We start from the raw sequence: 12862 nt of genomic DNA on the forward strand, positions 1-12862 counted from the left end.
ACACTGAAGTCATCATTCATTGGCTAATTCATGTCACATGGGTACCGACAATTAATCACAGGTGATTCTCATTTGCGATTTACCACAGGCGAGCCTTAATGTGTTTCTGTACTAACTTAATTTAATGGGTGCCAATACCAGTATCACAGCAAGCTTTCTGCTTTTCTATTTTTCCCTCCAATTGCTTTTTTGCTTTAAATTGTTTATCGTTTGCTCTTTTGTATTTAATGCAAGTGCGCTATACAAAAAGACTTTCACCTCATTCATTTTTTAAGGAGACAATCCATATAACGATGAGCAGGACTGTATTTCTCCATTTTTATTTTATAACTGTTTTGCTTATTTTGTGTGTCACTCTATTTTTAACTTTTTATACCTTTTTTGTCACTGTATCTTTTTTATTAAAGCTTAGAACTTTCATAAGTTTGGTCCTTGTATGCTCAAAAGAATCCACAGTTTTTTCAGAGAGTGTGTGGCCTTTTGACAGTCAGACAGTAAGTTATATTTAGGGGACTCATCACCCTGTGTGTTTGATGAGCGGTGGCAGCGGCTTGTGTATCCTAGGTGTGTGGACTGTGTTGGGGTGTGATTTACACTCACATTGCAACCTACAACAGAGGATGAGTGCAAGTTTGAGTGAGAGGAGATAAATTAACCCTTGTAGTCGCACCCCACATCACGTGTTGTGAAGTCCGTACTTGACAACCACTAATTAGCAATGCCTCTGGTAACGAATATTTGTGATTTTACAAGTTACTGACACAAAAAAGGTCATTGTATGTTGAACAATGTGTAACCAAAACAATATGGAGCTTTTCATATTACATCCACTTATAGAAATGTGTCCCTAAACAATAATCGCAAATTCCTAAACCTAATCCAATGCGTTAACTAATGCTGATTAAATTGTGGAACTATGTCTCAGTAAAGAAGCAGCCAGCCTAAATTTATACAAAAGAATTGCTACTTCAGCTTTCTCTAGCTCAGCCTAGATCACAGCTAAAACTGCAAATTTGATCTTATTTGAAGGGGTTGACCACCATTTTAGGATTTTTTTTACTTATATATCTGTATTTTGAGCTAAAAGCAGCTATTGTATGTATCGAAGTGCTAGTCAGTTTGTGAGTAATATTGCACTAACAAGTCAAAGTGGCCGACCTCTTTACCTGAGGTTCCATCTGTGAGCTCATTCTGACAGTCTACCACGACCTTTTAACTCTTTTTTTTCTGCCTTTTTGCCTCCTTCTAGCTGATTCAAAGCTACAGACTACATTAACCCCTTTACCACCTTGGACATATCCATATGTCCCTGTGGCCTAATACGTACCGACTTTGGATGATGAATACATCCAGTCAATTTTGCATGTGCAAACTCTGTGAGCGCAATAACGCCGGGTGTCAGCTGATTCTGACAGCTGACACCCAGCACTCAGTGCCAGGAGCAGTACTACACCACTCCCGGCACTTTAACCCCCTAAATGCTGCGATCAAATTCGATTGCAGCATTTCAGGAACAGGCAGAGGGAAGAAAGCCCCTCTGCCCTTGGATCGGAGAGCTTGCAATGTCATCGTGGGGTCTCGATCATTGCCCTGATGATCCGATGTCATCATGATGATATCCGAGTCACCAGGCACTAGAATGTTAGATCATGATCAGTGCATGATCTCACTAACTTGTGTCTGCAGGGCTGACAGGCTATAATGTATAGCAATGCTCCTGTGGCGATCCATCTGCAGAAAGTGAAAGTCCCACAGTGGGAATAAGTAAAAAAGTTTAAAAAAAGATGTAAAAGTATATTTTTATTTAATTGCTGAATTGCTGCTTTTTGTTCATTCTGCCACCCATAAATCAGAATAGAAAGCGATCAAAAACTGTAATGTGCCTGAAAATGGTACCAATAAAAGCATCAACTCATGCAGCCTGAAACAAGCCTTCAAATTCGAAAAATTATTGCTCTCAAAATATGGCGATGCAAAAACTAGTTTTTGCAATAAAAAGTGTCTTTTAGTGTGACAGTAGTGAAGCGTAAAAACCCAATACAAATCTGATATTTTTGCAATCGTACATAGAATAAGAATAAACAAGAATAAAGAACAAGAATAAAGTCATCTAATCGCTTATTCCACAAGAGGAACGGTGTAAAAATAAATAAAACCAATTCTCCACCTGTTGATTTGATCATTCTGCCTTCCAAAGACCACAGTAAGGCTTGTCACATATTTATCCTGCGCTCTACCTGGTTACACTGGGGTTTCCATGTAAATCTCTGAAATATGTGATTTAGACAGAACATCCGGCAGAAGATTCCCTATAATGAGGCAGAAGGAGGCACTGTGTACGCCGTCTTGTCTATGATCCGGTGGTGTCCTCGTTTTTAGGCATGCAAAAAGTGCAGTCAGCCACACTTTTGTGCACTTCTGAATAAAAGGACTATGAAGAGCAGAGTAACTCTGCTGCCTCATTATAGTGAATGGATCCCTCATGGGTTTTCATCTAAATCACGTCACTCAAAGATTTAGATGGAAACCCCAATGTAAGTGCTCAGCATAGAGTGCAAGATAAATGTGATCCCAAATAATGTGTAAAACGTTCCCAATAAAAGCTTCAACTCAATCCACAAAAAAGCAAGTCGCCACTTAGGTCCGTCATCTGTTTACGGAAATATAGGGGACTTCCACATAACTGGTGGTACAAGAACTCTGGAAAGCAAAATGGCTCCTCACCTTCCAAAAGAAATTCAGCAAATTTTGCGCACCCAAATCCAAATGCCCCCTCCTTCTGGGCCCCACAGTGTTTCTAAACCACATATAGCATCGACATGTTTGGCATTTCTGTAGCTTAGTTTACAGGTGCATGTCTCCAGATGCATGAGATGGGTATAACTTACTGGTTACTGTAAGGTATTGGTCACTACAGCATACTGGTCACTAGAATGGCAGTTTGCAATTTTCACCTGACAACATTTATTGCTGCTTGTTTCTGGAATACGTCCATGGAGTTAAAATTTTCACTACACTTGTAGATAAATTCGCAAAGGGGTATAGTTTCCAACATGGGGTCACTTGAGGGAGGGATTCTGCTCTTCTAGCACTTAGGGGCCCTATGTATGGAGTCCACAATCTATACTAGGAAAATCTGCGCTCCAGGAGGCAAAGAACGCTCCACCCTCCCGAGTTTCATCATATGGCTAAGCAGTACTGTACAGCCACATATGGGGTATTGTCACGTTCAGTAGAAATTGTACAACAAATTTTGATGCTATTTGTACCCACTTCTTATGTGAAAATGTAAAATCTGGGTCTAAATAAAAATGTTGGTGGTAGAAATGTAATTGTTTTTTCTTCACAATACAACGGTATAAAATTCTGTGACACATCCATGGTGTCAATTTGATCACTTCCTGCCTAGATGATTTTGTTGAGAAGTGTAGTTTGTAAAATGGGGTCACTTATGGGGTGCTCTGCTGTGCTGGCACCTCAGGGGTTCTCCCAGTGGGTCATGGCACCCGCAAAGCATAACAGTAAAATCTGCACTATCATGAGGCGCTCCTTCCCTTCTGACCTTTGTACTGTGCCTGAAATGTATTTCCCAATTACTGTGCATGTAGAATATTGTTACACTGAGGTAAAAATGGACCATAGTTTGTTGTAAAAATGTATCCCATTAGCCCTTAGAAAAACTAAAAGCTCAGGGATAAAACAATATTTTATTAATAAAAATGTAATTTATTCTTTCTTCACTGCTCAATGGTATAAAATGCTGGCACAAGTGATGTCAATATGATCACTGCACCCCTAGAAGAATTCAGTGGGGGGTTTATGTTGCAAAATGAGTTCATATATGGGGGTTTCTGTTCTGTTACCTCAGGGGCTCTGCAAATGTGATATTGCCCCTACTACCATTCCAGCGAACTCTTAACTTCAATATGGCTCTTCTTCCCTTCTGAGCTTTGCACTGTGCCTCAAAAGTAGTTTTCACAGCACAATTGCACAGCAAATTGTATGGCACATTTACCCTTGTGAAAATACTTTGTTACCCTTGTGAAAATAAAAAAAAATTGCAGCTAAAATAAAATTTTTGTGGGTAAAATGTAATTATTTTTTCATTTTCACGGCTCAACGTTAGAAGCTTCTGTGAAGCACCTAGGGATTCAAAGGGCTCACCATACATCTAAATACATTCCTTGAGGGGTCTAGTTTCTAAAATGGGGTCACTTGTGGAGGGTTTCCACTGTTTAAGCACATCTGGGGCTCTCCAAATGGGACACTGCATCCGCTAATGATTCCAGCAAATTTTGCGTTCAAATAGACAAATGGCGCACCTTCCCTTCCGAACCCTGCGTGCGCCTAAACGGTAGTTTTCTACCTCATATGGGGTATCAGCATATTCAAGAGAAATTGCACAACAAATTGTATGGTGCAATTTCTCCTGTTACCCTTATGAAAATGCAAAATTTGGGGCTAAATTTAGGTGGGGAAATTTTTTTAAAATTATTTTCACAGCTCAAAGTTATGAATTTCTGTGAAACACCTGGGGGTACAATGTGCTCACTATCTAGATAAGTTCCCTGAGGAGTCTAGTTTCCAAAACGTTGCCACTTGTGGAGGATTTCTACTGTTTAGGCACATCAAGAGCTCTTAAAATGCAACATGTTGTCCACTAATTATTGTCCAATAATTATTCCAGCAAATTTTGCATTTGAAAAGTCAAGTGGTGCTCCTTCACTTCTGAGCTCTACCATGCCCCCAAACAGTGGTTTTCCCCCACACATGGGGTATTGGCATGCTCAAGAGAAATTACACAACAAATTATAGCATCCATTTTTCCTGTTACCATTGCAAAAATAAAAAAAAGTGTCTAATGTTAAATTTTTGTGAAAACAAGTTAAAAGTTAATTTTTTTCCACATTACAAAAACTCCTGTGAAGCACCTGAAGGGTTAATAAACTTCTTGAATGTGGTTTGGAGCACCTTGAGAGGTGCAGTTTTTAAAGTGGTGGTACTTTTGGGCATTTTCTGCCATACAGACCCCTCAAAGTCACTTCAATTGTAATGTGGTCCCTAAAAAAAGGCTTTGTAAATTTTATTGGAAAAATGAAAAATCGCTGGTCAACTTTTAACCCTTATAACTTCTTAAAGAAAAAAAATGTTTAAAAAATTGTGCTGATGTAAAGTAGACATAAGGGAATTGTTATAAACTATTTTGTGTGACATATCTCTCTGATTTAAGGGCATAAGATTTCAAATTTTGAAAATTGCTACATTTTCACCAAATTTCTGCTCTGTTCAAAAATAAACACAAGTCATATCGAAGAATTTTTACCACTGTCATGAAGTACAATATGTCTTGACAAAACCATCCCAGAATCAGTGGGATCCATTGAAGTGTTCCAGAGTTATGATCTCACAAATTGACACTGGTTAGAATTGTAAAAATTGGCCTAGTCTTTAACGTGCAAACCACCTTGAGGAGTAAAGGAGTTAATGAGGTGATCCGAAGGCAAAGCATTTTTCCCTATCAATTTAGTCCTATAATCTAAGTTATTTTCTAATACACTTGCTTTAAAACTAAATGTTCTCAGATGTAGGCATGTTCTTTACATCAACTGATTCAAACCCTAATATAAAAAGATATATAATTAGTGTTCTGCATGTGTAGTTTACTGTACATGTATTTAGCTAATAAATAAATAAATAAATGAAAAAAATGACATGAAGTCCCCCCTATTTTTGGTATCCAGCAATGGGAAAGCAGACAGCTGGATGATATTATCAGGCTGGAAAGGTCTCAAGTTATTGGACTCTTCCCGGCCTAAAAATACCAGCCTACAGCCACCACAGAATTGGCGCATCACATTAGATGTGCCAATTCTGGTGCTTTGCCTGGCTCTTCTTGACTACCATGGTGCGGTGGCAATCAGGGTAACTGTAGTTGATGTTCATGTCAGCTATGATTTGTCAAAAATCACAGCTGCCAACAAGCCCTGGGGTTGGCTGGTATTTTTAGGTTGGGAAGGGCCCAATAATCATGCACCTTCGCATCCTGATATGAGCCAGCAGCTGCCTGCTTTACCTTGGCTGATTATTGAAAATAGTGGGAGCCCCTCGTTGTTTTTCTCATTTATTTATTTGCTTAATACATGTACAGTAAGCTATACACTGATTATCTATATACCCCATATCTATCTATCTATCTATTTGAACATCTTTAACACCGTTCTAACATTAGACCTATTAATCCATCCATGTGCCCTGGGCCTATTTGACCAGGGACTGACTATTAGGTCTGCACGATCTCCCGTGCACACGGGCGGTGTGCGGGCGATCGTTGCCGGGTATCAGCTCATTCTGACAACTGACATCCGGCACTAAGTGCTAGGAGCAGTCATAGACCATTCCTGGCACTTTAACCCCAGAAATGCTGCAATCAAACACGATCGCAACATTCCGGGTGCTGGCAGAGGGCTGACTGCCGCTCTGCCTTTGGATAGGAGACCCTACGGCATGATACGGTGTACTGATCATTGCCATGGTGACCGGATGTCATTATTACAACATCTGAGTCACCAGAGCTAGGAAACATGCTGATCATGCGCAGTGCATGATCAACCAATCTCTTTGTCAGTGCAGAGCTGACAGCTTCTACAGCATGAGGATGCTGTTGCATCTCCATGCTGTAGAAGTGAGCATCCTGCAAAAAATTATTGTCCCATAGTGGGAAAGTTAAAAAAAATTATAATAATTAAAATATTTAAAACAAATCTAAAATAATATTAAAAAATCAAAAGATAGACTATCTACAAATAAATATTTGAATAAAAAAATAAATTATAAAAGTGTCACGGTCACGTGTGTCTGGACGCAGCGAGTACCGCAAGGCGAACCCATGACACGCGTGATCCTGGATACACCGCCTCCAGTAGGGCGAATTTAAATAATAAAACGTGCAGCTGGATACACCGCCTCCAACGCACCGCTGGTATTGGAAATACATGTTCTGGAGGCACCACTCATCTCCACAGCGCCGACCTGGGGAACGAGTTTATGTATGTGTATGCTTGCTATGACCTGATCAGACTCTACAACACACTTCCACAAGATGTTTTTTGGTGGCCACCCATACATGCTCGTTCACACACAGGTCCGGACCTGAACGTTTATTGCACACATTCGTTTGTCATATTTTGGTGAACTCATTCTGGACTTGACAACAGAGGCATCCCCCTGTGTCACCACACTCACACCCCCGCTATTCACCAAGGGACACCACCCTCCAACCCTTTCACCATGAGGTCTGCGCCTCCCAGGGTTGGTTAATGGCGAGGGGTGAGATTTGTCCCTACTCCCCCCGCAGCACACCTGCCGCTCACACCTGGAGGAGAAGGGGACAGGAATATGGAGGAAATATACACTCGCTGGTCGCCTTCCTCCAAACGACCAGGAGGGGGCGGCCTCTTCGGTGGTATAGAAGATTTGGCGTCAGCCCCGCGGACTATAACACCAGTCTGCTCACTACAGGGACGTACCCCTTCACCTCGGGGAACCCCAGACAGCACCATGGGGATCACCAACTCCACCCACCTGTCTGAGTACGTCCGCCAGTATGAACAAGTCCCGCTCCCCAGCAGCGACTCTATGGGGCACTTTGCCAGAGCCGCAGGAATATGGAGGAAAAATACACTCTCTGGTTTCCTCCACACGACCAGGAGGGGGCGACTTCTTCAATGGTATGGAAGATTTGGCGTGAGCCCCGCAGATTATGCACCAGTCTGCTCACTACAGGGATGTACCCCTTCACCTCAAGGAATACCAGGCAGCTCCATGTGGCACCAACTCTTCCCACCTACCTGCCTGGGTACCTCCGCATGCATGAGCAAGTCCCGCTCCCCAGCAGTGACTCTAGGAGCTTTTTGCCAGACCGGAGCCACCATTTGATTTTCTGGTTGAGCCCAAGGAAAGGCCCCAGACCCTGAATACTGCTGCTGGATCTGTTTCACACCATGCAGCTTCTCACACACCTCAGTGAGGTCCAGCAGCAATTACTCACAGGTCTCCATATGGCCAAGGCTGACCAGAAAAAAAAAATATAGGGATGGTGATATGTCACGGTCACGTGTGTCTGGAGGCAGCGAGTACCACAAGGTGAACCCATGACACGCGTGACCCTGGATACACCGCCTCCAGTAGGGCGAATTTAAATAATAAAACATGCAGCTGGATACACCGCCTCCAACTGGCGAATTTTGGTAATACACGTTATATATGCAGTAGTCTGGAAACCCCACCTCCAGAAGGCAAACTTAAATAATAAAGGGGAAACCTGGGAAACAATAACAATGGTGGGCCCTGCGATAGAGAATAGGGACGTGGAGACCTCCTGTACTCCCCTGAGCCAGTGTCCCTGCACTCCTAATGCTCCCTATGCCGGTTCCGCACCGGGCGACGCACGTGTACCTCAAACCCTGACTCGCCCTGCACCTAAACCCTCACTAGGGAATTGGTCGGTGCGAAAACTAATCCCATCACTGCACTAAACACACATAAGGGAAAATGACAATACAGGGGGAACACCACTTAGCTTTGCTCTGTTGTGTACGCTCCTAGCAACAAAGCCCACCACCTGCGTGCATCTTCTTCAACCGGATCCATCACCATAACCGGATCCATCACCATAGTGCAGCCTTAGAGCAGAGTCCACCACCAGTTGCAGCTGCCCAGTAAACAGAGTCCCAAAGATGAGTCCAGCTTCTGCCAAAAAGTCCAGCATGCTTGAGTCCAACTTTTCTGCCAAAAAGTCAAGCATGCTTGAGTCCAGCTTTCAGCAACCAAGTCCAGCATGCTGAGTGCAACTCTCACCATAGTCGCCACTCCACCAAGCCATGCAAGCACTTCCTGCTGACACCAAAAACTGCGACTCCACCACGCCATGCCAGCCCTTCTTGCAGACACCAACGTTGAAATCCATCAATCCATGCCAGCACTCCTTGCAGACTCCATAGCTGACTCAACCCCTCTGGCTGGGCTGCCCAGGACTCTCATTCAGCTCCCTCATCACCCAGGCTTGCTTCCCAAATGACGAACTATCAATATCACCAACGATCATCAAACACACCTGAAATTCTTTTATAGAGCCTCACATTTGTAATACGTGCAAATTAAACCAAAGAACTAAAGTGCACTACCGCTCACCACCACCGGGGCAACTTAGAACAAACGACACCACAGTGCAATAATTCTATTGGCCACTAGGGGCAATCACACCACTTTGGCACCAAGCCAAAGGAAAAAAAGTTCACTTTGTCCATTTACTTGTCAGATCCACCTTGGATCACGACAAAAAGTACACATATTTGGTATCGCTGCGTCCGCAACGACCTGATTTATAAAACTGTCCCACCAGTTAACCCCTTTAGTGAACACAATAAAAAATAAATAAAAAAACAAAGCAAAAAGTTTTATCATCATACTGCTAAGCAGTGTAATAAAACATGATCAAAAAGACAGATATAAATAGAATCATAGAATTGTAGAGTTGGAAGGGACCTCCTGGGCCATCTGGTCCAACCCCCTGCTCAAAGCAGGATTTACTAAATCATCCTAGACAGATGTCTGTCAGCCTCTGTTTGAAGACTTCCATTGAAGGAGAACTCACCACTTCTCGTGGCAGCCTGTTCCACTCATTGATCACTCTAACTGTCAAAAGTTTTTCCTAATATCTAATCTGTGTCTCCTCCCATTCAGTTTCATCCCATTGCTTCTCGTCTTTCCTTGTGTAAATGAGAATAAAGATGATCCTTCTACAATGTGACAGCCCCATAATCATGGTAATGCAGAAAACAACATCTTATCCTGCAAAATACCAAGCTGCCATACAGCTCCATCAGCAAAAAAATAAAAAAAGTTATAGCTCTCACAATAAAGGGATGCAAAAATAATAATTTTTTCTATAAAATAGTTTTTATTGTGTAAAGGCGCCAAAACATAAGAAAACTATATAAATGAGGTATCGCTGTAACTGTACTGACCAGAAGAATAAAGCTGCCTCACAAAAATCGGAATAGAAAGCGATCAAAAAATGTCAGGTACCCGAAAATGTTACCAATAAAAATGTCAACTCATCCCACTAAAAACAAGCCATAATATGACTGTCAGGTGAAATACGGAAAAATTATAGCTCTCAAAATATGGTGATGCTAAAACTATTTTTGCAATAAAGTCTTTTTGTATCGCTGGAATCGCAGCAACCCGAAGAATAAAGTCGCCTAATCACTTTTACTGCATGAGGAATGGCGTAAACAATAAATAAAACCATTTGTTCACCTATTCATTTTTTCATTCTGCCTCCCAAAGATCACGGTAAGGCTCGGTGCACAATTATCCTGCGCTCTGCGCTGAGCACTTACACCAAGGTTTCCATGTAAATCTCTGAAATACATGAATCAGACAGACCCCTCGATGGAAGATTCCCTATAAAGAGGCAGATTGAGGCACTGTGGACTCCATCTGACCTGTGATCTGGCTGTGTCCTTCTTTTTATGCCTACATAAAAGTGCCGTCGTCCACAGTTTGTGCACTTCTGAAAAAAAGGAGATTGCTGAACAGAGGCCACACAGAGTACAGAGTAACTCTGCTGCCTCATTATAGTGCATGGATCCTTCAGGGGCTTAATCTCAATCGCTTCACTTGGAGATTTAGATGGAAACTCCAAAGTAAGTGCTCAGCGAGGAGTGCCAGATAAATGTGATCCCAAATGTTATGTAAAGTGTTCCCAATAAAAGCTTCAACTCAATCCACAAAAAAAGCAAGGTATTGGGAAAGGTCAGAGACACAGCACCTGCGCACTGCAGTACTTTTCTCTGCCCTCAACAGGGCAGATAAGTACGCCCACGCAGAAGCGCGATGCCAGGAAGTGATGAATCAAGCAGAAGGGCAGCATCACAAGAAGATGGGAGGCGCCGGACCCAGACCTGTGACACCCATTGGACCGGACCGTACAGGACTGCCCCCCAGGTGAGTATAATAAAACTTATTTTTCTTATCTTGCAGGTCGGATCGGGGGCTTATCTACAGCATTATACACTGCTCAAAATAACAAAGGGAACACTTAAACAACAGAATATAACTCCAAGTAAATCAAATTTCTGTGAAATCAAACTGTCCACTTTGGAAGCAACATTGATTGACAATCAATTTCTCATGCTGTTGTGCAAAGGGAAAAGACAACAGATGGAAATTACTGGCAATTATCAAGACACACTCAATAAAGGAGTGGTTCTGCAGATGGGGACCACAGACCACATCTCAGTACCAATGCTTTCTGGCTGATGTTTTGGTCACTTTTGAATGTTGGTTGTGCTTTCACACTCGTGGTAGCATGAGATGTACTCTACAACCCACACAAGTGGCTCAGGTAGTGCAGCTCATCCAGGATGGCACATCAATGCGAGCTGTGACAAGAAGGTTTGCTGAGTCTGTCAGCATAGTGTTCAGAGGCTGGAGGCACTACCAGGAGACAGGCAACAACCCAGCAGCAGGACCGCTACCTCCGCCTTTATGCAAGGAGGAACAGGAGGAGCACTGCCAGAGCCCTGTAAAATGTCCTCCAGCAGGCCACAAATGTACCTGTGTCTGCATAAACAGAAACCGACTCCATGAGGATGATCTGAGGGCCCAAAGTCCACAGATGGGGGTTGTGCTCACAGCCCAACAGCGTGCAGGACGCTTGTCATTTGCCACCGAACACCATGTTTGGCAAATTCGCCACTGGCGCCCTGTGCTCTTCACAAATGAAAGCAGGTTCACACTGAGCACATGTGACAGACGTGACAGAGTCTGGAGACACTGTGGAGAGCGATCTGCTGCCTGCAACATCCTTCAGCATGAACGGTTTGGCAGTGGGTCAGTAATGGTGTGGGGTGGCATTGCTTTGGAGGGCCACACAGCCCTCCATGTGCTTGCCAGAGGTAGCCTGACTGCCATTAGGTACCGAGATGAGATCCTCAGACCTCTTGTGAGACCATATGGTGGTGCGGTTGGCCCTGCGTTCCTCCTAATGCAGGACAATGCCAGACCTCATGTGGCTGGAGTGTGTCAGCAGTTCCTGCAAGATGAAGGCATTGAATCTATGGACTGGCCCACCCATTCCCCAGACCTGAATCCGATTGAGCTAAGTAGTACTGTACAGCCACATACGGGGCATTGCCATGTTCAGTAGAAATTGTGGAATAAATTTTGGTGCCATTTTTACCCACTTCTTGTGTAAAAATGTAAAATCTGGGGCTAAAACTAAATTTTGATGGTAAATATGTAGTTATTTTTTCTTCACTGCTCAATATATACAATTCTGTGATGCACACGTGCTATCAATATGATCACTGAACCCCTAGATGAATTCATTGAGAGGTGTGGTTTGTAAAATGGGGTCACTTATGGAGGGTTCTGCTGTTCTGGCACCTCATGGGCCCTCCCAGTGGGTCATGGTACCTGCAAACCATAAAAGTAAAATCTGGCGCTCCTTGGCTTCTGAGCTTTGAACTGTACCTGAAAAATATTTCCCAATTACATGTAAGCTATTGGCTCACTCAAAAAAATTGACCTCAGTGTGTTGTGAAAAAAAATTCCTATTAGCCCTTAGAAAAATTTAAAACTTGGGGCTAAAACAACATTTATGTGAGGAAATTGTGATTTTATCATCTTCACAGTTCAAAGTTATAAACTTCCGTGAAGTACCTCGGGAGTTCAAGGTGCTTACCATGCATCTAAATACATTCCTTGAGGGGTCTATTTTCCAAAATAGGGTCATTTGTGGGGGTTTCCACTGTTGAGGCACATCAGGGGATCTTCAAATGGGACATGACATCGG

The sequence above is a fragment of the Dendrobates tinctorius genome, unplaced genomic scaffold (assembly GCF_039654945.1).
Source record: "Dendrobates tinctorius isolate UK_male_01 unplaced genomic scaffold, ASM3965494v1 ptg000060l, whole genome shotgun sequence".
Taxonomy (NCBI): domain Eukaryota; kingdom Metazoa; phylum Chordata; class Amphibia; order Anura; family Dendrobatidae; genus Dendrobates; species Dendrobates tinctorius.